We start from the raw sequence: 26,767 nt of genomic DNA, 5'->3' as shown, positions 1-26,767 counted from the left end.
TAAAAAGTGTTTCTCCACCACGGGAAGTGAAATAAATAACATTTGGAGGCCTTTATTGTTCAATCAAAAATGCCTGATTTTTGACAAAAGAGATAACCACCCCCCCTTACGACATGCTCCAGAAACGAAAAAAATGTGCCGTTTTCAAATGTTGCGCCATTGAACTAAAATTCACATTTGTACGTGGATAATCACTTTTAGAGATCAAATGAGATGTTTAAAGTGATTTTCATGCTTCAAGGGGCCCTGAACGCAAAATTTGTGGAATGGGTAAACGTGAATGAAAATGGCCAATTTACTCACTCTGAGGCCTTAAAAAGTGTTTATCCACCAGGGGAAGTGAAATAAATAACATTTGGAGGCCTTTATTGTTCAATCAAAAATGCCCAATTTTTGACAAAAGAGATAACCACCCCCCCTTACGACATGCTTCAGAAACTAAAAAAATGGTCCGTTTTCAAATGTTGCGTCTTTGAACTAAAATTCACATTTGTACGTGGATAATCACTTTTAGAGATAAAATGAGATGTTTAAAGTGATTTTCATGCTTCCAGGGGCCCTGAACGCAAGATTTCTGGAATGGGTAAACGTGAATGAAAATGGCCAATTTACTCACTCTGAGGCCTTAAAAAGTGTTTCTCCACCACAGGAAGTAAATTAAATTACATTTTTAGGCCTTTATTGTTCAATCAAAAATGCCCAATTTTTGACAAAAGAGATAACCACCCCCCCTTACGACATGCTTCAGAAACTAAAAAAATGGTCCGTTTTCAAATGTTGCGTCTTTGAACTAAAATTCACATTTGTACGTGGATAATCACTTTTAGAGATAAAATGAGATGTTTAAAGTGATTTTCATGCTTCCAGGGGATATGAATGCAAAATTTGTGGAATGGGTAAACGTGAATGAAAAGGGCCAATTTACTCACTCTGAGGCCTTAAAAAGTGTTTCTCCACCACGGGAAGTGAAATAAATAACATTTGGAGGCCTTTATTGTTCAATCAAAAATGCCTGATTTTTGACAAAAGAGATAACCACCCCCCCTTACGACATGCTCCAGAAACGAAAAAAATGTGCCGTTTTCAAATGTTGCGTCATTGAACTAAAATTCACATTTGTACGTGGATAATCACTTTTAGAGATCAAATGAGATGTTTAAAGTGATTTTCATGCTTCAAGGGGCCCTGAACGCAAAATTTGTGGAATGGGTAAACGTGAATGAAAATGGCCAATTTACTCACTCTGAGGCCTTAAAAAGTGTTTATCCACCAGGGGAAGTGAAATAAATAACATTTGGAGGCCTTTATTGTTCAATCAAAAATGCCCAATTTTTGACAAAAGAGATAACCACCCCCCCTTACGACATGCTTCAGAAACTAAAAAAATGGTCCGTTTTCAAATGTTGCGTCTTTGAACTAAAATTCACATTTGTACGTGGATAATCACTTTTAGAGATAAAATGAGATGTTTAAAGTGATTTTCATGCTTCCAGGGGCCCTGAACGCAAGATTTCTGGAATGGGTAAACGTGAATGAAAATGGCCAATTTGCTCACTCTGAGGCCTTAAAAAGTGTTTCTCCACCACAGGAAGTGAATTAAATTACATTTTTAGGCCTTTATTGTTCAATCAAAAATGCCTGATTTTTGACAAAAGAGATAACCACCCCCCCTTACGACATGCTCCAGAAACTAAAAAAATGTGCCGTTTTCAAATGTTGCGTCATTGAACTAAAATTCACATTTGTACGTGGATAATCACTTTTAGAGATCAAATGAGATGTTTAAAGTGATTTTCATGCTTCAAGGGGCCCTGAACGCAAAATTTGTGGAATGGGTAAACGTGAATGAAAATGGCCAATTTACTCACTCTGAGGACTTAAAAAGTGTTTATCCACCAGGGGAAGTGAAATAAATAACATTTGGAGGCCTTTATTGTTCAATCAAAAATGCCCAATTTTTGACAAAAGAGATAACCACCCCCCCTTACGACATGCTTCAGAAACTAAAAAAATGGTCCGTTTTCAAATATTGCGTCTTTGAACTAAAATTCACATTTGTACGTGGATAATCACTTTTAGAGATAAAATGAGATGTTTAAAGTGATTTTCATGCTTCCAGGGGCCCTGAACGCAAAATTTGTGGAATGGGTAAACGTGAATGAAAATGGCCAAGTTACTCACTCTGAGGCCTTAAAAAGTGTTTATCCACCTTGGGAAGTGAAATAAATAACATTTGGAGGCCTTTATTGTTCAATCAAAAATGCCCAATTTTTGACAAAAGAGATAACCACCCCCCCTTACGACATGCTTCAGAAACTAAAAAAATGGTCCGTTTTCAAATGTTGCGTCTTTGAACTAAAATTCACATTTGTACGTGGATAATCACTTTTAGAGATAAAATGAGATGTTTAAAGTGATTTTCATGCTTCCAGGGGCCCTGAACGCAAAATTTGTGGAATGGGTAAACGTGAATGAAAATGGCCAATTTATTCACTCTGAGGCCTTAAAAAGTGTTTCTCCACCACGGGAAGTGAAATAAATAACATTTGGAGGCCTTTATTGTTCAATCAAAAATGCCCAATTTTTGACGAAAGAGATAACCACCCCCCCTTACGACATGCTTCAGAAACTAAAAAAATGGTCCGTTTTCAAATGTTGCGTCTTTGAACTAAAATTCACATTTGTACGTGGATAATCACTTTTAGAGATAAAAAGAGATGTTTAAAGTGATTTTCATGCTTCCAGGGGATATGAACGCAAAATTTGTGGAATGGGTAAACGTGAATGAAAAGGGCCAATTTACTCACTCTGAGGCCTTAAAAAGTGTTTCTCCACCACGGGAAGTGAAATAAATAACATTTGGAGGCCTTTATTGTTCAATCAAAAATGCCTGATTTTTGACGAAATAGATAACCACCCCCCCTTACGACATGCTCAAGAAACTAAAAAAATGTGCCGTTTTCAAATGTTGCGTCTTTGAACTAAAATTCACATTTGTACGTGGATAATCACTTTTAGAGATAAAATGAGATGTTTAAAGTGATTTTCATGCTTCCAGGGGCCCTGAACGCAAAATTTGTGGAATGGGTAAACGTGAATCAAAATGGCCAATTTACTCACTCTGAGGCCTTAAAAAGTGTTTCTCCACCACGGGAAGTGAATTAAATAACATTTTTAGGCCTTTATTGTTCAATCAAAAATGCCCAATTTTTGACAAAAGAGATAACCACCCCCCCTTACGACATGCTTCAGAAACTAAAAAAATGGTCCGTTTTCAAATGTTGCGTCTTTGAACTAAAATTCACATTTGTACGTGGATAATCACTTTTAGAGACAAAAAGAGATGTTTAAAGTGATTTTCATGCTTCCAGGGGCCCTGAACGCAAGATTTCTGGAATGGGTAAACGTGAATGAAAATGGCCAATTTACTCACTCTGAGGCCTTAAAAAGTGTTTCTCCACCACAAGAAGTGAATTAAATTACATTTTTAGGCCTTTATTGTTCAATCAAAAATGCCCAATTTTTGACAAAAGAGATAACCACCCCCCCTTACGACATGCTTCAGAAACTAAAAAAATGGTCCGTTTTCAAATGTTGCGTCTTTGAACTAAAATTCACATTTGTACGTGGATAATCACTTTTAGAGATAAAATGAGATGTTTAAAGTGATTTTCATGCTTCCAGGGGCCCTGAACGCAAAATTTGTGGAATGGGTAAACGTGAATGAAAATGGCCAATTTATTCACTCTGAGGCCTTAAAAAGTGTTTCTCCACCACGGGAAGTGAAATAAATAACATTTGGAGGCCTTTATTGTTCAATCAAAAATGCCCAATTTTTGACGAAAGAGATAACCACCCCCCCTTACGACATGCTTCAGAAACTAAAAAAATGGTCCGTTTTCAAATGTTGCGTCTTTGAACTAAAATTCACATTTGTACGTGGATAATCACTTTTAGAGACAAAAAGAGATGTTTAAAGTGATTTTCATGCTTCCAGGGGCCCTGAACGCAAGATTTCTGGAATGGGTAAACGTGAATGAAAATGGCCAATTTACTCACTCTGAGGCCTTAAAAAGTGTTTCTCCACCACAAGAAGTGAATTAAATTACATTTTTAGGCCTTTATTGTTCAATCAAAAATGCCCAATTTTTGACAAAAGAGATAACCACCCCCCCTTACGACATGCTTCAGAAACTAAAAAAATGGTCCGTTTTCAAATGTTGCGTCTTTGAACTAAAATTCACATTTGTACGTGGATAATCACTTTTAGAGATAAAATGAGATGTTTAAAGTGATTTTCATGCTTCCAGGGGCCCTGAACGCAAAATTTGTGGAATGGGTAAACGTGAATGAAAATGGCCAATTTATTCACTCTGAGGCCTTAAAAAGTGTTTCTCCACCACGGGAAGTGAAATAAATAACATTTGGAGGCCTTTATTGTTCAATCAAAAATGCCCAATTTTTGACGAAAGAGATAACCACCCCCCCTTACGACATGCTTCAGAAACTAAAAAAATGGTCCGTTTTCAAATGTTGCGTCTTTGAACTAAAATTCACATTTGTACGTGGATAATCACTTTTAGAGATAAAAAGAGATGTTTAAAGTGATTTTCATGCTTCCAGGGGATATGAACGCAAAATTTGTGGAATGGGTAAACGTGAATGAAAAGGGCCAATTTACTCACTCTGAGGCCTTAAAAAGTGTTTCTCCACCACGGGAAGTGAAATAAATAACATTTGGAGGCCTTTATTGTTCAATCAAAAATGCCTGATTTTTGACGAAATAGATAACCACCCCCCCTTACGACATGCTCAAGAAACTAAAAAAATGTGCCGTTTTCAAATGTTGCGTCTTTGAACTAAAATTCACATTTGTACGTGGATAATCACTTTTAGAGATAAAATGAGATGTTTAAAGTGATTTTCATGCTTCCAGGGGCCCTGAACGCAAAATTTGTGGAATGGGTAAACGTGAATCAAAATGGCCAATTTACTCACTCTGAGGCCTTAAAAAGTGTTTCTCCACCACGGGAAGTGAATTAAATAACATTTTTAGGCCTTTATTGTTCAATCAAAAATGCCCAATTTTTGACAAAAGAGATAACCACCCCCCCTTACGACATGCTTCAGAAACTAAAAAAATGGTCCGTTTTCAAATGTTGCGTCTTTGAACTAAAATTCACATTTGTACGTGGATAATCACTTTTAGAGACAAAAAGAGATGTTTAAAGTGATTTTCATGCTTCCAGGGGCCCTGAACGCAAGATTTCTGGAATGGGTAAACGTGAATGAAAATGGCCAATTTACTCACTCTGAGGCCTTAAAAAGTGTTTCTCCACCACAAGAAGTGAATTAAATTACATTTTTAGGCCTTTATTGTTCAATCAAAAATGCCCAATTTTTGACAAAAGAGATAACCACCCCCCCTTACGACATGCTTCAGAAACTAAAAAAATGGTCCGTTTTCAAATGTTGCGTCTTTGAACTAAAATTCACATTTGTACGTGGATAATCACTTTTAGAGATAAAATGAGATGTTTAAAGTGATTTTCATGCTTCCAGGGGATATGAATGCAAAATTTGTGGAATGGGTAAACGTGAATGAAAAGGGCCAATTTACTCACTCTGAGGCCTTAAAAAGTGTTTCTCCACCACGGGAAGTGAAATAAATAACATTTGGAGGCCTTTATTGTTCAATCAAAAATGCCTGATTTTTGACAAAAGAGATAACCACCCCCCCTTACGACATGCTCCAGAAACGAAAAAAATGTGCCGTTTTCAAATGTTGCGTCATTGAACTAAAATTCACATTTGTACGTGGGTAATCACTTTTAGAGATCAAATGAGATGTTTAAAGTGATTTTCATGCTTCAAGGGGCCCTGAACGCAAAATTTGTGGAATGGGTAAACGTGAATGAAAATGGCCAATTTACTCACTCTGAGGCCTTAAAAAGTGTTTCTCCACCACAGGAAGTGAATTAAATTACATTTTTAGGCCTTTATTGTTCAATCAAAAATGCCCAATTTTTGACAAAAGAGATAACCACCCCCCCTTACGACATGCTTCAGAAACTAAAAAAATGGTCCGTTTTCAAATGTTGCGTCTTTGAACTAAAATTCACATTTGTACGTGGATAATCACTTTTAGAGATAAAATGAGATGTTTAAAGTGATTTTCATGCTTCCAGGGGATATGAATGCAAAATTTGTGGAATGGGTAAAAATGAATGAAAAGGGCCAATTTACTCACTCTGAGGCCTTAAAAAGTGTTTCTCCACCACGGGAAGTGAAATAAATAACATTTGGAGGCCTTTATTGTTCAATCAAAAATGCCTGATTTTTGACAAAAGAGATAACCACCCCCCCTTACGACATGCTCCAGAAACTAAAAAAATGTGCCGTTTTCAAATGTTGCGTCATTGAACTAAAATTCACATTTGTACGTGGATAATCACTTTTAGAGATCAAATGAGATGTTTAAAGTGATTGTCATGCTTCAAGGGGCCCTGAACGCAAAATTTGTGGAATGGGTAAACGTGAATGAAAATGGCCAATTTACTCACTCTGAGGACTTAAAAAGTGTTTATCCACCAGGGGAAGTGAAATAAATAACATTTGGAGGCCTTTATTGTTCAATCAAAAATGCCCAATTTTTGACAAAAGAGATAACCACCCCCCCTTACGACATGCTTCAGAAACTAAAAAAATGGTCCGTTTTCAAATGTTGCGTCTTTGAACTAAAATTCACATTTGTACGTGGATAATCACTTTTAGAGATAAATGAGATGTTTAAAGTGATTTTCATGCTTCCAGGGGATATGAACGCAAAATTTGTGGAATGGGTAAACGTGAATGAAAAGGGCCAATTTACTCACTCTGAGGCCTTAAAAAGTGTTTCTCCACCACGGGAAGTGAAATAAATAACATTTTTAGGCCTTCATTGTTCAATCAAAAATGCCCAATTTTTGACGAAAGAGATAACCACCCCCCTTACGACATGCTTCAGAAACTAAAAAAGTGGTCCGTTTTCAAATGTTGCGTCTTTGAACTAAAATTCACATTTGTACGTGGATAATCACTTTTAGAGATAAAATGAGATGTTTAAAGTGATTTTCATGCTTCCAGGGGATATGAACGCAAAATTTGTGGAATGGGTAAACGTGAATGAAAAGTGCCAATTTACTCACTCTGAGGCCTTAAAAAGTGTTTCTCCACCACGGGAAGTGAATTAAATAACATTTTTAGGCCTATATTGTTCAATCAAAAATGCCCAATTTTTGACAAAAGAGATAACCACCCCCCCTTACGACATGCTTCAGAAACTAAAAAAATGGTCCGTTTTCAAATGTTGCGTCTTTGAACTAAAATTCACATTTGTACGTGGATAATCACTTTTAGAGATAAAATGAGATGTTTAAAGTGATTTTCATGCTTCCAGGGGCCCTGAACGCAAGATTTGTGGAATGGGTAAACGTGAATGAAAATGGCCAATTTACTCACTCTAAGGCCTTAAAAAGTGTTTATCCACCTCGGGAAGTGAAATAAATAACATTTGGAGGCCTTTATTGTTCAATCAAAAATGCCCAATTTTTGACAAAAGAGATAACCACCCCCCCTTACGACATGCTTCAGAAACTAAAAAAATGGTCCGTTTTCAAATGTTGCGTCTTTGAACTAAAATTCACATTTGTACGTGGATAATCACTTTTAGAGACAAAATGAGATGTTTAAAGTGATTTTCATGCTTCCAGGGGCCCTGAACGCAAGATTTCTGGAATGGGTAAACGTGAATGAAAATGGCCAATTTACTCACTCTGAGGCCTTAAAAAGTGTTTCTCCACCACAAGAAGTGAATTAAATTACATTTTTAGGCCTTTATTGTTCAATCAAAAATGCCCAATTTTTGACAAAAGAGATAACCACCCCCCCTTACGACATGCTCCAGAAACGAAAAAAATGTGCCGTTTTCAAATGTTGCGTCATTGAACTAAAATTCACATTTGTACGTGGATAATCACTTTTAGAGATCAAATGAGATGTTTAAAGTGATTTTCATGCTTCAAGGGGCCCTGAACGCAAAATTTGTGGAATGGGTAAACGTGAATGAAAATGGCCAATTTACTCACTCTGAGGCCTTAAAAAGTGTTTCTCCACCACAGGAAGTGAATTAAATTACATTTTTAGGCCTTTATTGTTCAATCAAAAATGCCCAATTTTTGACAAAAGAGATAACCACCCCCCCTTACGACATGCTTCAGAAACTAAAAAAATGGTCCGTTTTCAAATGTTGCGTCTTTGAACTAAAATTCACATTTGTACGTGGATAATCACTTTTAGAGATAAAATGAGATGTTTAAAGTGATTTTCATGCTTCCAGGGGATATGAATGCAAAATTTGTGGAATGGGTAAAAATGAATGAAAAGGGCCAATTTACTCACTCTGAGGCCTTAAAAAGTGTTTCTCCACCACGGGAAGTGAAATAAATAACATTTGGAGGCCTTTATTGTTCAATCAAAAATGCCTGATTTTTGACAAAAGAGATAACCACCCCCCCTTACGACATGCTCCAGAAACTAAAAAAATGTGCCGTTTTCAAATGTTGCGTCATTGAACTAAAATTCACATTTGTACGTGGATAATCACTTTTAGAGATCAAATGAGATGTTTAAAGTGATTGTCATGCTTCAAGGGGCCCTGAACGCAAAATTTGTGGAATGGGTAAACGTGAATGAAAATGGCCAATTTACTCACTCTGAGGACTTAAAAAGTGTTTATCCACCAGGGGAAGTGAAATAAATAACATTTGGAGGCCTTTATTGTTCAATCAAAAATGCCCAATTTTTGACAAAAGAGATAACCACCCCCCCTTACGACATGCTTCAGAAACTAAAAAAATGGTCCGTTTTCAAATGTTGCGTCTTTGAACTAAAATTCACATTTGTACGTGGATAATCACTTTTAGAGATAAAATGAGATGTTTAAAGTGATTTTCATGCTTCCAGGGGATATGAACGCAAAATTTGTGGAATGGGTAAACGTGAATGAAAAGGGCCAATTTACTCACTCTGAGGCCTTAAAAAGTGTTTCTCCACCACGGGAAGTGAAATAAATAACATTTTTAGGCCTTCATTGTTCAATCAAAAATGCCCAATTTTTGACGAAAGAGATAACCACCCCCCCTTACGACATGCTTCAGAAACTAAAAAAGTGGTCCGTTTTCAAATGTTGCGTCTTTGAACTAAAATTCACATTTGTACGTGGATAATCACTTTTAGAGATAAAATGAGATGTTTAAAGTGATTTTCATGCTTCCAGGGGATATGAACGCAAAATTTGTGGAATGGGTAAACGTGAATGAAAAGTGCCAATTTACTCACTCTGAGGCCTTAAAAAGTGTTTCTCCACCACGGGAAGTGAATTAAATAACATTTTTAGGCCTATATTGTTCAATCAAAAATGCCCAATTTTTGACAAAAGAGATAACCACCCCCCCTTACGACATGCTTCAGAAACTAAAAAAATGGTCCGTTTTCAAATGTTGCGTCTTTGAACTAAAATTCACATTTGTACGTGGATAATCACTTTTAGAGATAAAATGAGATGTTTAAAGTGATTTTCATGCTTCCAGGGGCCCTGAACGCAAGATTTGTGGAATGGGTAAACGTGAATGAAAATGGCCAATTTACTCACTCTAAGGCCTTAAAAAGTGTTTATCCACCTCGGGAAGTGAAATAAATAACATTTGGAGGCCTTTATTGTTCAATCAAAAATGCCAAATTTTTGACGAAAGAGATAACCACCCCCCCTTATGACATGCTTCAGAAACTAAAAAAAATGGTCCGTTTTCAAATGTTGCGTCTTTGAACTAAAATTCACATTTGTACGTGGATAATCACTTTTAGAGATAAAATGAGATGTTTAAAGTGATTTTCATGCTTCCAGGGGATATGAACGCAAAATTTGTGGAATGGGTAAACGTGAATGAAAAGGGCCAATTTACTCACTCTGAGGCCTTAAAAAGTGTTTCGCCACCACGGGAAGTGAAATAAATAACATTTGGAGGCCTTTATTGTTCAATCAAAAATGCCAAATTTTTGACGAAAGAGATAACCACCCCCCCTTATGACATGCTTCAGAAACAAAAAAAAATGGTCCGTTTTCAAATGTTGCGTCTTTGAACTAAAATTCACATTTGTACGTGGATAATCACTTTTAGAGATAAAATGAGATGTTTAAAGTGATTTTCATGCTTCCAGGGGATATGAACGCAAAATTTGTGGAATGGGTAAACGTGAATGAAAAGGTCCAATTTACTCACTCTGAGGCCTTAAAAAGTGTTTCGCCACCACGGGAAGTGAAATAAATAACATTTGGAGGCCTTTATTGTTCAATCAAAAATGCCTGATTTTTGACGAAATAGATAACCACCCCCCCTTACGACATGCTCAAGAAACTAAAAAAATGTGCCGTTTTCAAATGTTGCGTCTTTGAACTAAAATTCACATTTGTACGTGGATAATCACTTTTAGAGATAAAATGAGATGTTTAAAGTGATTTTCATGCTTCCAGGGGCCCTGAACGCAAAATTTGTGGAATGGGTAAACGTGAATGAAAATGGCCAATTTATTCACTCTGAGGCCTTAAAAAGTGTTTCTCCACCACGGGAAGTGAAATAAATAACATTTGGAGGCCTTTATTGTTCAATCAAAAATGCCCAATTTTTGACGAAAGAGATAACCACCCCCCCCTTACGACATGCTTCAGAAACTAAAAAAATGGTCCGTTTTCAAATGTTGCGTCTTTGAACTAAAATTCACATTTGTACGTGGATAATCACTTTTAGAGATAAAATGAGATGTTTAAAGTGATTTTCATGCTTCCAGGGGATATGAACGCAAAATTTGTGGAATGGGTAAACGTGAATGAAAAGGGCCAATTTACTCACTCTGAGGCCTTAAAAAGTGTTTCTCCACCACGGGAAGTGAAATAAATAACATTTGGAGGCCTTTATTGTTCAATCAAAAATGCCTGATTTTTGACAAAAGAGATAACCACCCCCCCTTACGACATGCTCCAGAAACTAAAAAAATGTGCCGTTTTCAAATGTTGCGTCATTGAACTAAAATTCACATTTTTACGTGGATAATCACTTTTAGAGATCAAATGAGATGTTTAAAGTGATTTTCATGCTTCAAGGGGCCCTGAACGCAAAATTTGTGGAATGGGTAAACGTGAATGAAAATGGCCAATTTACTCACTCTGAGGCCTTCAAAAGTGTTTATCCACCACGGGAAGTGAAATAAATAACATTTGGAGGCCTTTATTGTTCAATCAAAAATGCCCAATTTTTGACAAAAGAGATAACCACCCCCCCTTACGACATGCTTCAGAAACTAAAAAAATGGTCTGTTTTCAAATGTTGCGTCTTTGAACTAAAATTCACATTTGTACGTGGATAATCACTTTTAGAGATAAAATGAGATGTTTAAAGTGATTTTCATGCTTCCAGGGGATATGAACGCAAAATTTGTGGAATGGGTAAACGTGAATGAAAAGGGCCAATTTACTCACTCTGAGGCCTTAAAAAGTGTTTCTCCACCACGGGAAGTGAAATAAATAAAATTTTTAGGCCTTCATTGTTCAATCAAAAATGCCCAATTTTTGACGAAAGAGATAACCACCCCCCCTTACGACATGCTTCAGAAACTTAAAAAATAGTCCGTTTTCAAATGTTGCGTCTTTGAACTAAAATTCACATTTGTACGTGGATAATCACTTTTAGAGATAAAATGAGATGTTTAAAGTGATTTTCATGCTTCCAGGGGATATGAACGCAAAATTTGTGGAATGGGTAAACGTGAATGAAAAGGGCCAATTTACTCACTTTGAGGCCTTAAAAAGTGTTTCTCCACCACGGGAAGTGAATTAAATAACATTTTTAGGCCTTTATTGTTCAATCAAAAATGCCCAATTTTTGACAAAAGAGATAACCACCTCCCCTTACGACATGCTTCAGAAACTAAAAAAATGGTCTGTTTTCAAATGTTGCGTCTTTGAACTAAAATTCACATTTGTACGTGGATAATCACTTTTAGAGATAAAATGAGATGTTTAAAGTGATTTTCATGCTTCCAGGGGCCCTGAACGCAAGATTTGTGGAATGGGTAAACGTGAATGAAAATGGCCAATTTACTCACTCTAAGGCCTTAAAAAGTGTTTATCCACCTCGGGAAGTGAAATAAATAACATTTGGAGGCCTTTATTGTTCAATCAAAAATGCCAAATTTTTGACGAAAGAGATAACCACCCCCCCTTATGTCATGCTTCAGAAACTAAAAAAAATGGTCCGTTTTCAAATGTTGCGTCTTTGAACTAAAATTCACATTTGTACGTGGATAATCACTTTTAGAGATAAAATGAGATGTTTAAAGTGATTTTCATGCTTCCAGGGGATATGAACGCAAAATTTGTGGAATGGGTAAACGTGAATGAAAAGGGCCAATTTACTCACTCTGAGGCCTTAAAAAGTGTTTCTCCACCACGGGAAGTGAATTAAATAACATTTTTAGGCCTTTATTGTTCAATCAAAAATGCCCAATTTTTGACAAAAGAGATAACCACCTCCCCTTACGACATGCTTCAGAAACTAAAAAAATGGTCTGTTTTCAAATGTTGCGTCTTTGAACTAAAATTCACATTTGTACGTGGATAATCACTTTTAGAGATACAATGAGATGTTTAAAGTGATTTTCATGCTTCCAGGGGCCCTGAACGCAAGATTTGTGGAATGGGTAAACGTGAATGAAAAGGGCCAATTTACTCACTCTGAGGCCTTAAAAAGTGTTTCTCCACCACGGGAAGTGAATTAAATTACATTTTTAGGCCTTTATTGTTCAATCAAAAATGCCCAATTTTTGACAAAAGAGATAACCACCCCCCCTTACGACATGCTTCAGAAACTAAAAAAATGGTCCGTTTTCAAATGTTGCGTCTTTGAACTAAAATTCACATTTGTACGTGGATAATCACTTTTAGAGATAAAATGAGATGTTTAAAGTGATTTTCATGCTTCCAGGGGCCCTGAACGCAAGATTTGTGGAATGGGTAAACGTGAATGAAAATGGCCAATTTACTCACTCTAAGGCCTTAAAAAGTGTTTATCCACCTCGGGAAGTGAAATAAATAACATTTGGAGGCCTTTATTGTTCAATCAAAAATGCCAAATTTTTGACGAAAGAGATAACCACCCCCCCTTATGTCATGCTTCAGAAACTAAAAAAAATGGTCCGTTTTCAAATGTTGCGTCTTTGAACTAAAATTCACATTTGTACGTGGATAATCACTTTTAGAGATAAAATGAGATGTTTAAAGTGATTTTCATGCTTCCAGGGGCCCTGAACGCAAAATTTGTGGAATGGGTAAACGTGAATCAAAATGGCCAATTTACTCACTCTGAGGCCTTAAAAAGTGTTTCTCCACCACGGGAAGTGAATTAAATAACATTTTTAGGCCTTTATTGTTCAATCAAAAATGCCCAATTTTTGACAAAAGAGATAACCACCCCCCCTTACGACATGCTTCAGAAACTAAAAAAATGGTCCGTTTTCAAATGTTGCGTCTTTGAACTAAAATTCACATTTGTACGTGGATAATCACTTTTAGAGACAAAATGAGATGTTTAAAGTGATTTTCATGCTTCCAGGGGCCCTGAACGCAAGATTTCTGGAATGGGTAAACGTGAATGAAAATGGCCAATTTACTCACTCTGAGGCCTTAAAAAGTGTTTCTCCACCACAGGAAGTGAATTAAATTACATTTTTAGGCCTTTATTGTTCAATCAAAAATGCCCAATTTTTGACAAAAGAGATAACCACCCCCCCTTACGACATGCTTCAGAAACTAAAAAAATGGTCCGTTTTCAAATGTTGCGTCTTTGAACTAAAATTCACATTTGTACGTGGATAATCACTTTTAGAGATAAAATGAGATGTTTAAAGTGATTTTCATGCTTCCAGGGGATATGAATGCAAAATTTGTGGAATGGGTAAACGTGAATATAAAGGGCCAATTTACTCACTCTGAGGCCTTAAAAAGTGTTTCTCCACCACGGGAAGTGAAATAAATAACATTTGGAGGCCTTTATTGTTCAATCAAAAATGCCTGATTTTTGACAAAAGAGATAACCACCCCCCCCTTACGACATGCTCCAGAAACGAAAAAAATGTGCCGTTTTCAAATGTTGCGCCATTGAACTAAAATTCACATTTGTACGTGGATAATCACTTTTAGAGATCAAATGAGATGTTTAAAGTGATTTTCATGCTTCAAGGGGCCCTGAACGCAAAATTTGTGGAATGGGTAAACGTGAATGAAAATGGCCAATTTACTCACTCTGAGGCCTTAAAAAGTGTTTATCCACCAGGGGAAGTGAAATAAATAACATTTGGAGGCCTTTATTGTTCAATCAAAAATGCCCAATTTTTGACAAAAGAGATAACCACCCCCCCTTACGACATGCTTCAGAAACTAAAAAAATGGTCCGTTTTCAAATGTTGCGTCTTTGAACTAAAATTCACATTTGTACGTGGATAATCACTTTTAGAGATAAAATGAGATGTTTAAAGTGATTTTCATGCTTCCAGGGGATATGAATGCAAAATTTGTGGAATGGGTAAACGTGAATGAAAAGGGCCAATTTACTCACTCTGAGGCCTTAAAAAGTGTTTCTCCACCACGGGAAGTGAAATAAATAACATTTGGAGGCCTTTATTGTTCAATCAAAAATGCCTGATTTTTGACAAAAGAGATAACCACCCCCCCTTACGACATGCTCCAGAAACGAAAAAAATGTGCCGTTTTCAAATGTTGCGTCATTGAACTAAAATTCACATTTGTACGTGGATAATCACTTTTAGAGATCAAATGAGATGTTTAAAGTGATTTTCATGCTTCAAGGGGCCCTGAACGCAAAATTTGTGGAATGGGTAAACGTGAATGAAAATGGCCAATTTACTCACTCTGAGGCCTTAAAAAGTGTTTATCCACCAGGGGAAGTGAAATAAATAACATTTGGAGGCCTTTATTGTTCAATCAAAAATGCCCAATTTTTGACAAAAGAGATAACCACCCCCCCTTACGACATGCTTCAGAAACTAAAAAAATGGTCCGTTTTCAAATGTTGCGTCTTTGAACTAAAATTCACATTTGTACGTGGATAATCACTTTTAGAGATAAAATGAGATGTTTAAAGTGATTTTCATGCTTCCAGGGGCCCTGAACGCAAGATTTCTGGAATGGGTAAACGTGAATGAAAATGGCCAATTTGCTCACTCTGAGGCCTTAAAAAGTGTTTCTCCACCACAGGAAGTGAATTAAATTACATTTTTAGGCCTTTATTGTTCAATCAAAAATGCCTGATTTTTGACAAAAGAGATAACCACCCCCCCTTACGACATGCTCCAGAAACTAAAAAAATGTGCCGTTTTCAAATGTTGCGTCATTGAACTAAAATTCACATTTGTACGTGGATAATCACTTTTAGAGATCAAATGAGATGTTTAAAGTGATTTTCATGCTTCAAGGGGCCCTGAACGCAAAATTTGTGGAATGGGTAAACGTGAATGAAAATGGCCAATTTACTCACTCTGAGGACTTAAAAAGTGTTTATCCACCAGGGGAAGTGAAATAAATAACATTTGGAGGCCTTTATTGTTCAATCAAAAATGCCCAATTTTTGACAAAAGAGATAACCACCCCCCCTTACGACATGCTTCAGAAACTAAAAAAATGGTCCGTTTTCAAATATTGCGTCTTTGAACTAAAATTCACATTTGTACGTGGATAATCACTTTTAGAGATAAAATGAGATGTTTAAAGTGATTTTCATGCTTCCAGGGGCCCTGAACGCAAAATTTGTGGAATGGGTAAACGTGAATGAAAATGGCCAAGTTACTCACTCTGAGGCCTTAAAAAGTGTTTATCCACCTTGGGAAGTGAAATAAATAACATTTGGAGGCCTTTATTGTTCAATCAAAAATGCCCAATTTTTGACAAAAGAGATAACCACCCCCCCTTACGACATGCTTCAGAAACTAAAAAAATGGTCCGTTTTCAAATGTTGCGTCTTTGAACTAAAATTCACATTTGTACGTGGATAATCACTTTTAGAGATAAAATGAGATGTTTAAAGTGATTTTCATGCTTCCAGGGGCCCTGAACGCAAAATTTGTGGAATGGGTAAACGTGAATGAAAATGGCCAATTTATTCACTCTGAGGCCTTAAAAAGTGTTTCTCCACCACGGGAAGTGAAATAAATAACATTTGGAGGCCTTTATTGTTCAATCAAAAATGCCCAATTTTTGACGAAAGAGATAACCACCCCCCCTTACGACATGCTTCAGAAACTAAAAAAATGGTCCGTTTTCAAATGTTGCGTCTTTGAACTAAAATTCACATTTGTACGTGGATAATCACTTTTAGAGATAAAATGAGATGTTTAAAGTGATTTTCATGCTTCCAGGGGCCCTGAACGCAAAATTTGTGGAATGGGTAAACGTGAATGAAAATGGCCAATTTATTCACTCTGAGGCCTTAAAAAGTGTTTCTCCACCACGGGAAGTGAAATAAATAACATTTGGAGGCCTTTATTGTTCAATCAAAAATGCCCAATTTTTGACGAAAGAGATAACCACCCCCCCTTACGACATGCTTCAGAAACTAAAAAAATGGTCCGTTTTCAAATGTTGCGTCTTTGAACTAAAATTCACATTTGTACGTGGATAATCACTTTTAGAGATAAAATGAGATGTTTAAAGTGATTTTCATGCTTCCAGGGGATATGAACGCAAAATTTGTGGAATGGGTAAACGTGAATGAAAAGGGCCAATTTACTCACTCTGAGGCCTTAAAAAGTGTTTCTCCACCACGGGAAGTGAAATAAATAACATTTGGAGGCCTTTATTGTTCAATCAAAAATGCCTGATTTTGACAAAAGAGATAACCACCCCCCCTTACGACATGCTCCAGAAACTAAAAAAATGTGCCGTTTTCAAATGTTGCGTCATTGAACTAAAATTCACATTTTTACGTGGATAATCACTTTTAGAGATCAAATGAGATGTTTAAAGTGATTTTCATGCTTCAAGGGGCCCTGAACGCAAAATATGTGGAATGGGTAAACGTGAATGAAAATGGCCAATTTACTCACTCTGAGGCCTTCAAAAGTGTTTATCCACCACGGGAAGTGAAATAAATAACATTTGGAGGCCTTTATTGTTCAATCAAAAATGCCCAATTTTTGACAAAAGAGATAACCACCCCCCCTTACGACATGCTTCAGAAACTAAAAAAATGGTCTGTTTTCAAATGTTGCGTCTTTGAACTAAAATTCACATTTGTACGTGGATAATCACTTTTAGAGATAAAATGAGATGTTTAAAGTGATTTTCATGCTTCCAGGGGATAGGAACGCAAAATTTGTGGAATGGGTAAACGTGAATGAAAAGGGCCAATTTACTCACTCTGAGGCCTTAAAAAGTGTTTCTCCACCACGGGAAGTGAAATAAATAAAATTTTTAGGCCTTCATTGTTCAATCAAAAATGCCCAATTTTTGACGAAAGAGATAACCACCCCCCCTTACGACATGCTTCAGAAACTTAAAAAATAGTCCGTTTTCAAATGTTGCGTCTTTGAACTAAAATTCACATTTGTACGTGGATAATCACTTTTAGAGATAAAATGAGATGTTTAAAGTGATTTTCATGCTTCCAGGGGATATGAACGCAAAATTTGTGGAATGGGTAAACGTGAATGAAAAGGGCAAATTTACTCACTCTGAGGCCTTAAAAAGTGTTTCTCCACCACGGGAAGTGAATTAAATAACATTTTTAGGCCTTTATTGTTCAATCAAAAATGCCCAATTTTTGACAAAAGAGATAACCACCTCCCCTTACGACATGCTTCAGAAACTAAAAAAATGGTCTGTTTTCAAATGTTGCGTCTTTGAACTAAAATTCACATTTGTACGTGGATAATCACTTTTAGAGATAAAATGAGATGTTTAAAGTGATTTTCATGCTTCCAGGGGCCCTGAACGCAAGATTTGTGGAATGGGTAAACGTGAATGAAAAGGGCCAATTTACTCACTCTGAGGCCTTAAAAAGTGTTTCTCCACCACGGGAAGTGAATTAAATTACATTTTTAGGCCTTTATTGTTCAATCAAAAATGCCGAATTTTTGACAAAAGAGATAACCACCCCCCCTTACGACATGCTTCAGAAACTAAAAAAATGGTCCGTTTTCAAATGTTGCGTCTTTGAACTAAAATTCACATTTGTACGTGGATAATCACTTTTAGAGATAAAATGAGATGTTTAAAGTGATTTTCATGCTTCCAGGGGCCCTGAACGCAAGATTTGTGGAATGGGTAAACGTGAATGAAAATGGCCAATTTACTCACTCTAAGGCCTTAAAAAGTGTTTATCCACCTCGGGAAGTGAAATAAATAACATTTGGAGGCCTTTATTGTTCAATCAAAAATGCCAAATTTTTGACGAAAGAGATAACCACCCCCCCTTATGTCATGCTTCAGAAACTAAAAAAAATGGTCCGTTTTCAAATGTTGCGTCTTTGAACTAAAATTCACATTTGTACGTGGATAATCACTTTTAGAGATAAAATGAGATGTTTAAAGTGATTTTCATGCTTCCAGGGGATATGAACGCAAAATTTGTGGAATGGGTAAACGTGAATGAAAAGGGCCAATTTACTCACTCTGAGGCCTTAAAAAGTGTTTCTCCACCACGGGAAGTGAATTAAATAACATTTTTAGGCCTTTATTGTTCAATCAAAAATGCCCAATTTTTGACAAAAGAGATAACCACCTCCCCTTACGACATGCTTCAGAAACTAAAAAAATGGTCTGTTTTCAAATGTTGCGTCTTTGAACTAAAATTCACATTTGTACGTGGATAATCACTTTTAGAGATAAAATGAGATGTTTAAAGTGATTTTCATGCTTCCAGGGGCCCTGAACGCAAGATTTGTGGAATGGGTAAACGTGAATGAAAAGGGCCAATTTACTCACTCTGAGGCCTTAAAAAGTGTTTCTCCACCACGGGAAGTGAATTAAATTACATTTTTAGGCCTTTATTGTTCAATCAAAAATGCCCAATTTTTGACAAAAGAGATAACCACCCCCCCTTACGACATGCTTCAGAAACTAAAAAAATGGTCCGTTTTCAAATGTTGCGTCTTTGAACTAAAATTCACATTTGTACGTGGATAATCACTTTTAGAGATAAAATGAGATGTTTAAAGTGATTTTCATGCTTCCAGGGGCCCTGAACGCAAGATTTGTGGAATGGGTAAACGTGAATGAAAATGGCCAATTTACTCACTCTAAGGCCTTAAAAAGTGTTTATCCACCTCGGGAAGTGAAATAAATAACATTTGGAGGCCTTTATTGTTCAATCAAAAATGCCAAATTTTTGACGAAAGAGATAACCACTCCCCCTTATGTCATGCTTCAGAAACTAAAAAAAATGGTCCGTTTTCAAATGTTGCGTCTTTGAACTAAAATTCACATTTGTACGTGGATAATCACTTTTAGAGATAAAAAGAGATGTTTAAAGTGATTTTCATGCTTCCAGGGGATATGAACGCAAAATTTGTGGAATGGGTAAACGTGAATGAAAAGGGCCAATTTACTCACTCTGAGGCCTTAAAAAGTGTTTCTCCACCACGGGAAGTGAAATGAATAACATTTGGAGGCCTTTATTGTTCAATCAAAAATGCCTGATTTTTGACGAAATAGATAACCACCCCCCCTTACGACATGCTCAAGAAACTAAAAAAATGTGCCGTTTTCAAATGTTGCGTCTTTGAACTAAAATTCACATTTGTACGTGGATAATCACTTTTAGAGATAAAATGAGATGTTTAAAGTGATTTTCATGCTTCCAGGGGCCCTGAACGCAAAATTTGTGGAATGGGTAAACGTGAATCAAAATGGCCAATTTACTCACTCTGAGGCCTTAAAAAGTGTTTCTCCACCACGGGAAGTGAATTAAATAACATTTTTAGGCCTTTATTGTTCAATCAAAAATGCCCAATTTTTGACAAAAGAGATAACCACCCCCCCTTACGACATGCTTCAGAAACTAAAAAAATGGTCCGTTTTCAAATGTTGCGTCTTTGAACTAAAATTCACATTTGTACGTGGATAATCACTTTTAGAGACAAAATGAGATGTTTAAAGTGATTTTCATGCTTCCAGGGGCCCTGAACGCAAGATTTCTGGAATGGGTAAACGTGAATGAAAATGGCCAATTTACTCACTCTGAGGCCTTAAAAAGTGTTTCTCCACCACAGGAAGTGAATTAAATTACATTTTTAGGCCTTTATTGTTCAATCAAAAATGCCCAATTTTTGACAAAAGAGATAACCACCCCCCCTTACGACATGCTTCAGAAACTAAAAAAATGGTCCGTTTTCAAATGTTGCGTCTTTGAACTAAAATTCACATTTGTACGTGGATAATCACTTTTAGAGATAAAATGAGATGTTTAAAGTGATTTTCATGCTTCCAGGGGATATGAATGCAAAATTTGTGGAATGGGTAAACGTGAATATAAAGGGCCAATTTACTCACTCTGAGGCCTTAAAAAGTGTTTCTCCACCACGGGAAGTGAAATAAATAACATTTGGAGGCCTTTATTGTTCAATCAAAAATGCCTGATTTTTGACAAAAGAGATAACCACCCCCCCTTACGACATGCTCCAGAAACGAAAAAAATGTGCCGTTTTCAAATGTTGCGCCATTGAACTAAAATTCACATTTGTACGTGGATAATCACTTTTAGAGATCAAATGAGATGTTTAAAGTGATTTTCATGCTTCAAGGGGCCCTGAACGCAAAATTTGTGGAATGGGTAAACGTGAATGAAAATGGCCAATTTACTCACTCTGAGGCCTTAAAAAGTGTTTATCCACCAGGGGAAGTGAAATAAATAACATTTGGAGGCCTTTATTGTTCAATCAAAAATGCCCAATTTTTGACAAAAGAGATAACCACCCCCCCTTACGACATGCTTCAGAAACTAAAAAATGGTCCGTTTTCAAATGTTGCGTCTTTGAACTAAAATTCACATTTGTACGTGGATAATCACTTTTAGAGATAAAATGAGATGTTTAAAGTGATTTTCATGCTTCCAGGGGCCCTGAACGCAAGATTTCTGGAATGGGTAAACGTGAATGAAAATGGCCAATTTACTCACTCTGAGGCCTTAAAAAGTGTTTCTCCACCACGGGAAGTGAATTAAATTACATTTTTAGGCCTTTATTGTTCAATCAAAAATGCCGAATTTTTGACAAAAGAGATAACCACCCCCCCTTACGACATGCTTCAGAAACTAAAAAAATGGTCCGTTTTCAAATGTTGCGTCTTTGAACTAAAATTCACATTTGTACGTGGATAATCACTTTTAGAGATAAAATGAGATGTTTAAAGTGATTTTCATGCTTCCAGGGGCCCTGAACGCAAGATTTGTGGAATGGGTAAACGTGAATGAAAATGGCCAATTTACTCACTCTAAGGCCTTAAAAAGTGTTTATCCACCTCGGGAAGTGAAATAAATAACATTTGGAGGCCTTTATTGTTCAATCAAAAATGCCAAATTTTTGACGAAAGAGATAACCACCCCCCCTTATGTCATGCTTCAGAAACTAAAAAAAATGGTCCGTTTTCAAATGTTGCGTCTTTGAACTAAAATTCACATTTGTACGTGGATAATCACTTTTAGAGATAAAATGAGATGTTTAAAGTGATTTTCATGCTTCCAGGGGATATGAACGCAAAATTTGTGGAATGGGTAAACGTGAATGAAAAGGGCCAATTTACTCACTCTGAGGCCTTAAAAAGTGTTTCTCCACCACGGGAAGTGAATTAAATAACATTTTTAGGCCTTTATTGTTCAATCAAAAATGCCCAATTTTTGACAAAAGAGATAACCACCTCCCCTTACGACATGCTTCAGAAACTAAAAAAATGGTCTGTTTTCAAATGTTGCGTCTTTGAACTAAAATTCACATTTGTACGTGGATAATCACTTTTAGAGATAAAATGAGATGTTTAAAGTGATTTTCATGCTTCCAGGGGCCCTGAACGCAAGATTTGTGGAATGGGTAAACGTGAATGAAAAGGGCCAATTTACTCACTCTGAGGCCTTAAAAAGTGTTTCTCCACCACGGGAAGTGAATTAAATTACATTTTTAGGCCTTTATTGTTCAATCAAAAATGCCCAATTTTTGACAAAAGAGATAACCACCCCCCCTTACGACATGCTTCAGAAACTAAAAAAATGGTCCGTTTTCAAATGTTGCGTCTTTGAACTAAAATTCACATTTGTACGTGGATAATCACTTTTAGAGATAAAATGAGATGTTTAAAGTGATTTTCATGCTTCCAGGGGCCCTGAACGCAAGATTTGTGGAATGGGTAAACGTGAATGAAAATGGCCAATTTACTCACTCTAAGGCCTTAAAAAGTGTTTATCCACCTCGGGAAGTGAAATAAATAACATTTGGAGGCCTTTATTGTTCAATCAAAAATGCCAAATTTTTGACGAAAGAGATAACCACTCCCCCTTATGTCATGCTTCAGAAACTAAAAAAAATGGTCCGTTTTCAAATGTTGCGTCTTTGAACTAAAATTCACATTTGTACGTGGATAATCACTTTTAGAGATAAAAAGAGATGTTTAAAGTGATTTTCATGCTTCCAGGGGATATGAACGCAAAATTTGTGGAATGGGTAAACGTGAATGAAAAGGGCCAATTTACTCACTCTGAGGCCTTAAAAAGTGTTTCTCCACCACGGGAAGTGAAATAAATAACATTTGGAGGCCTTTATTGTTCAATCAAAAATGCCTGATTTTTGACGAAATAGATAACCACCCCCCCTTACGACATGCTCAAGAAACTAAAAAAATGTGCCGTTTTCAAATGTTGCGTCTTTGAACTAAAATTCACATTTGTACGTGGATAATCACTTTTAGAGATAAAATGAGATGTTTAAAGTGATTTTCATGCTTCCAGGGGCCCTGAACGCAAAATTTGTGGAATGGGTAAACGTGAATCAAAATGGCCAATTTACTCACTCTGAGGCCTTAAAAAGTGTTTCTCCACCACGGGAAGTGAATTAAATAACATTTTTAGGCCTTTATTGTTCAATCAAAAATGCCCAATTTTTGACAAAAGAGATAACCACCCCCCCTTACGACATGCTTCAGAAACTAAAAAAATGGTCCGTTTTCAAATGTTGCGTCTTTGAACTAAAATTCACATTTGTACGTGGATAATCACTTTTAGAGACAAAATGAGATGTTTAAAGTGATTTTCATGCTTCCAGGGGCCCTGAACGCAAGATTTCTGGAATGGGTAAACGTGAATGAAAATGGCCAATTTACTCACTCTGAGGCCTTAAAAAGTGTTTCTCCACCACAGGAAGTGAATTAAATTACATTTTTAGGCCTTTATTGTTCAATCAAAAATGCCCAATTTTTGACAAAAGAGATAACCACCCCCCCTTACGACATGCTTCAGAAACTAAAAAAATGGTCCGTTTTCAAATGTTGCGTCTTTGAACTAAAATTCACATTTGTACGTGGATAATCACTTTTAGAGATAAAATGAGATGTTTAAAGTGATTTTCATGCTTCCAGGGGATATGAATGCAAAATTTGTGGAATTGGTAAACGTGAATATAAAGGGCCAATTTACTCACTCTGAGGCCTTAAAAAGTGTTTCTCCACCACGGGAAGTGAAATAAATAACATTTGGAGGCCTTTATTGTTCAATCAAAAATGCCTGATTTTTGACAAAAGAGATAACCACCCCCCCTTACGACATGCTCCAGAAACGAAAAAAATGTGCCGTTTTCAAATGTTGCGCCATTGAACTAAAATTCACATTTGTACGTGGATAATCACTTTTAGAGATCAAATGAGATGTTTAAAGTGATTTTCATGCTTCAAGGGGCCCTGAACGCAAAATTTGTGGAATGGGTAAACGTGAATGAAAATGGCCAATTTACTCACTCTGAGGCCTTAAAAAGTGTTTATCCACCAGGGGAAGTGAAATAAATAACATTTGGAGGCCTTTATTGTTCAATCAAAAATGCCCAATTTTTGACAAAAGAGATAACCACCCCCCCTTACGACATGCTTCAGAAACTAAAAAAATGGTCCGTTTTCAAATGTTGCGTCTTTGAACTAAAATTCACATTTGTACGTGGATAATCACTTTTAGAGATAAAATGAGATGTTTAAAGTGATTTTCATGCTTCCAGGGGCCCTGAACGCAAGATTTCTGGAATGGGTAAACGTGAATGAAAATGGCCAATTTGCTCACTCTGAGGCCTTAAAAAGTGTTTCTCCACCACAGGAAGTGAATTAAATTACATTTTTAGGCCTTTATTGTTCAATCAAAAATGCCCAATTTTTGACAAAAGAGATAACCACCCCCCCTTACGACATGCTTCAGAAACTAAAAAAATGGTCCGTTTTCAAATGTTGCGTCTTTGAACTAAAATTCACATTTGTACGTGGATAATCACTTTTAGAGATAAAATGAGATGTTTAAAGTGATTTTCATGCTTCCAGGGGATATGAATGCAAAATTTGTGGAATGGGTAAACGTGAATGAAAAGGGCCAATTTACTCACTCTGAGGCCTTAAAAAGTGTTTCTCCACCACGGGAAGTGAAATAAATAACATTTGGAGGCCTTTATTGTTCAATCAAAAATGCCTGATTTTTGACAAAAGAGATAACCACCCCCCCTTACGACATGCTCCAGAAACTAAAAAAATGTGCCGTTTTCAAATGTTGCATCATTGAACTAAAATTCACATTTGTACGTGGATAATCACTTTTAGAGATCAAATGAGATGTTTAAAGTGATTTTCATGCTTCAAGGGGCCCTGAACGCAAAATTTGTGGAATGGGTAAACGTGAATGAAAATGGCCAATTTACTCACTCTGAGGACTTAAAAAGTGTTTATCCACCAGGGGAAGTGAAATAAATAACATTTGGAGGCCTTTATTGTTCAATCAAAAATGCCCAATTTTTGACAAAAGAGATAACCACCCCCCCTTACGACATGCTTCAGAAACTAAAAAAATGGTCCGTTTTCAAATATTGCGTCTTTGAACTAAAATTCACATTTGTACGTGGATAATCACTTTTAGAGATAAAATGAGATGTTTAAAGTGATTTTCATGCTTCCAGGGGCCCTGAACGCAAAATTTGTGGAATGGGTAAACGTGAATGAAAATGGCCAAGTTACTCACTCTGAGGCCTTAAAAAGTGTTTATCCACCTTGGGAAGTGAAATAAATAACATTTGGAGGCCTTTATTGTTCAATCAAAAATGCCCAATTTTTGACAAAAGAGATAACCACCCCCCCTTACGACATGCTTCAGAAACTAAAAAAATGGTCCGTTTTCAAATGTTGCGTCTTTGAACTAAAATTCACATTTGTACGTGGATAATCACTTTTAGAGATAAAATGAGATGTTTAAAGTGATTTTCATGCTTCCAGGGGCCCTGAACGCAAAATTTGTGGAATGGGTAAACGTGAATGAAAATGGCCAATTTATTCACTCTGAGGCCTTAAAAAGTGTTTCTCCACCACGGGAAGTGAAATAAATAACATTTGGAGGCCTTTATTGTTCAATCAAAAATGCCCAATTTTTGACGAAAGAGATAACCACCCCCCCTTACGACATGCTTCAGAAACTAAAAAAATGGTCCGTTTTCAAATGTTGCGTCTTTGAACTAAAATTCACATTTGTACGTGGATAATCACTTTTAGAGATAAAATGAGATGTTTAAAGTGATTTTCATGCTTCCAGGGGATATGAACGCAAAATTTGTGGAATGGGTAAACGTGAATGAAAAGGGCCAATTTACTCACTCTGAGGCCTTAAAAAGTGTTTCTCCACCACGGGAAGTGAAATAAATAACATTTGGAGGCCTTTATTGTTCAATCAAAAATGCCTGATTTTTGACAAAAGAGATAACCACCCCCCCTTACGACATGCTCCAGAAACTAAAAAAATGTGCCGTTTTCAAATGTTGCGTCATTGAACTAAAATTCACATTTTTACGTGGATAATCACTTTTAGAGATCAAATGAGATGTTTAAAGTGATTTTCATGCTTCAAGGGGCCCTGAACGCAAAATATGTGGAATGGGTAAACGTGAATGAAAATGGCCAATTTACTCACTCTGAGGCCTTCAAAAGTGTTTATCCACCACGGGAAGTGAAATAAATAACATTTGGAGGCCTTTATTGTTCAATCAAAAATGCCCAATTTTTGACAAAAGAGATAACCACCCCCCCTTACGACATGCTTCAGAAACCAAAAATATGGTCTGTTTTCAAATGTTGCGTCTTTGAACTAAAATTCACATTTGTACGTGGATAATCACTTTTAGAGATAAAATGAGATGTTTAAAGTGATTTTCATGCTTCCAGGGGATAGGAACGCAAAATTTGTGGAATGGGTAAACGTGAATGAAAAGGGCCAATTTACTCACTCTGAGGCCTTAAAAAGTGTTTCTCCACCACGGGAAGTGAAATAAATAAAATTTTTAGGCCTTCATTGTTCAATCAAAAATGCCCAATTTTTGACGAAAGAGATAACCACCCCCCCTTACGACATGCTTCAGAAACTAAAAAAATAGTCCGTTTTCAAATGTTGCG

Source organism: Triturus cristatus, chromosome 12 (assembly GCF_964204655.1).
Source record: "Triturus cristatus chromosome 12, aTriCri1.1, whole genome shotgun sequence".
Taxonomy (NCBI): Eukaryota; Metazoa; Chordata; class Amphibia; order Caudata; family Salamandridae; genus Triturus; species Triturus cristatus.
Note: the sequence above shows the minus strand (reverse complement) of the source record.